The sequence below is a fragment of the Nanorana parkeri genome, unplaced genomic scaffold, assembly GCF_000935625.1.
Source record: "Nanorana parkeri isolate BGI_ZX_2015 unplaced genomic scaffold, ASM93562v1 scaffold997, whole genome shotgun sequence".
Classification (NCBI taxonomy): Eukaryota; Metazoa; Chordata; class Amphibia; order Anura; family Dicroglossidae; genus Nanorana; species Nanorana parkeri.
Genome location: NW_017307265.1, coordinates 336,154 through 339,164, shown reverse-complemented (window position 1 = coordinate 339,164; position 3,011 = coordinate 336,154). Strand labels below are relative to the sequence as shown.

General features: G+C 47.7%; 1 protein-coding gene across 1 annotated transcript in view; it reads right to left on the bottom strand.

Moving 5' to 3' along the window:
* FAM120A (family with sequence similarity 120A) overlaps positions 1–3,011 on the bottom strand; it is a 116,761-nt gene that overhangs the window by 68,861 nt on the left and 44,889 nt on the right. The window lies entirely within an intron of this gene.

The window sequence follows — 3,011 nt, the reverse complement described above, 5'->3', positions numbered from 1 at the left end:
AGATCGTGTACCGACCTCCCTCTGATCCCCTGTGACAGAGGCAGTATGCTGGTCCCGGGCTCGCACCGGGCACAGCGGAGCCCGGGACCAGCGGGAGGGGGGGGAGCCGCGGAGGGGGGCGCACATCCCGGGACCTCATACAAGCGATCAGCCGGCTCTATAGCGGGCGGATCGCTTGTATATTAACGGGCATCGCTGCCTGTTTTCAAATGTCGGCATTTCCCGCTCGCGCGCTCAAGGGGGCGTGGCTGAGCGGATGTCCAAAGACGCCCGCTCCGATCTAGAGAGCTCCTGGCCAGCCGTTTTTTTACAACGGCCGGCCGGGAAGTGGTTAAGGAAGTCAGGCGGCGTGTAATGACTCACTACCTGGCCTCCTGATTAGCTGGGAAGCTGGGCGGCGTGTAAAGGCTCGCCACCAGGCTTCCTGATTAGCAGTAAAGCCGTCTCCATGCTTCTCGACACTAGGTGATGGCCATCGGGAAACTGGCCCATCAGGAAGCCAGGCACCGTGTAATGATGCGGCCCCGGCTTCCTGATTGGCCGGGAAGCCGGCTCCATGCTCCCTCGTCACGTGACGAGGGAGCATGGAGCCGGCTTCCCGGCCAATCAGGAAGCCGGGCAGCGTGTGACTTCCTGATTGGCCGGGAAGCCAGCTCCATGCTCCCTCGTCACGTGACGAGGGAGCATGGAGCTGGCTTCCCGGCCAATCAGGAAGTCACACGCTGCCCGGCTTCCTGATACCGGAAGACCAAGTATCGGGCTAGGCATCGGAGCATTTGGGCGAGAAGATTACTCACCCAAATACTCGGCATCGGCACCAATACTAGTGTCAGTATCGGTGCATCCCTAGTTCAAAAGCCAGAGCATTTTTGTCTTCAGCACTCCAAAGCTTAGCCAGCATATGTTCACACACTGGAGGGAGCGTACATTTAATGTACAACAAGGCACCCTTGTTCATACATTTTGCATACGTTCGTTGTATCATTCACAAGCGAATAATACATTTAATGAGCATATATTTTGCTGATCCGCACATCATTTGTGTGTGATCACATGTTCATATATGTTATCTCACTCAGTCCTGTCATCTGATGCACCCCGGCTTATGAGTGTAATGGCAGCGAGAGGTTAATGCACAATGATAAGGTTAGATTGTGTCTGCAGGAAGCTATAACTTAGCATGTTTATTCCTGATTGATGGGTAGCTTTCAGCTGCAGGACAGGTATCATTAGTTGCTGTGGTAACCCCCTCTTATTAAGATCATCATCTCTTAAATCCTCTGCTTTCATGGTACACCCTCTAATTCTTGTTTCCTTTTGGTTGCCTTGACATCAGTCATTGTATGTCTTTATGTTAAGGTAGTGCAGCTTCATGTGGTTTCTTTATTGGTTTTTATTATTCTGTTCTCTTTAAAGCTTGGGCTCACCTCTTTCACAATACCTCTAGCATATTGCTGGACAGGTTTTCGTTTCATCTTAGTGGTATTTCTTCTTTGTCTGCACTGTTTCAGTGTCTCCTGTCCCACCTCTTTTAATTGTGGCTGGTTTCAATGTGTTATCTGTGCACAGAGAGACCTTGTATGTTTTTATAATGGCTTAAGAGAACACTGACGTGCTTTTCACAGCAGGTCATACACCATACAGCTTAAAACAAGGGAGCAGCTATGCAATTCTATAGGCTGATTTTTGCATGTTAAAGTATTGGTTTTTTTTTACTGTTTCTTTAGATATATTGTATATGTGAAAGTGATTTGCTTTAAAGCTGCTATATACAGTATATACACTGAGTGGCCAGATTATTATGACCACCCCATCAGTACTTCGTTGGGCCACGAGATGACTCCGCGAGATGACTTCGTTGGGCCGCCTCGTGACTCCACGAGATGTTGAAAGGTGATGTGAGGAATCTGACACGGCACTGTTGCCCTTCTGTTGTCTTGTACCAGTCTTGCCACTCTCCGTTCTGCCCTAACATTGACTAGTCGCTGACGGCCACAATTCGCACGTTCAGACCCAGATTTTCGGCTGACAGTCCAGTCTTTAAACACTTTAACAACAGCTGCTCTTGAACATTTAACACATTCTGCTGTTTTGCTGATACTCGCTCCATGGCTCCAAGCGCCAACAATCATCCTATGTTCAAAGGCTGTTAAATCGCGTTGTTTACCCATATCTTCAGAAAAAAATCACTTCTACTGTCGTGGTAAACAGCCTGCTTCCCTATTAATAATGGTCTGGCCCTCTAGCAAGTTCAGCTCCAAATTATAGCTAATTTGCCTATAAACGTCAGGTGGTCATAATAAACTGGCCACTCAGTGTATACTTCCTGGCCCAAAAAAAAAAAGGTCACACACTCTAATATTTAGTTGGACCTCCTTTAGCTTTGATTGCGGCACGCATTCACCGTAGGGTTGCCACCTGTCCGGGATTCACTTGGACAGTGCAGGTTTTGAATGCTGTGTCCGGGTTTCATGGCAGCAGAAACCCGAACACAAGATGTCAGGCAAATTAAGATAGGAGCTACTGGCCCCCCCATTGAAAATAGTCTCAACTGTGATATTTACATATGAATAAGCTGCGACTCATTCTCCCAAAAAATTTCCTCATGTCGCTGGAGTGTTCAGGTTTTGCTTTAAGAAAAGGTGGCAACCCTAATTCACTGTGGCATTGTTTCGATAAGCTTATGCAATATCACAACATTTATTTCCATCCAGAGTTGCATGATGGGAGATTGTAGTGATGATGGGAGATTCGGACCACTGTGCAAAGTCTCCTTCAGCACATCCCAAAGATTCTCCATGGTGTTAAGGTCTGGACTCTGTGGCGGCCAATCCATGTGTGAAAATGATGCATCATGCTCTCTGAACCACTCTTTCACAATTTGAGCCCAATGAATCCTGACATTGTCATCTTGGAATATGCCTGTGCCATCAGGAAAGAAAAAATCAATTGACGGAAAAACCTGGTCATTCAGTATATTAAGGTTGGCAGCTGACCTGCTCACCAAGACC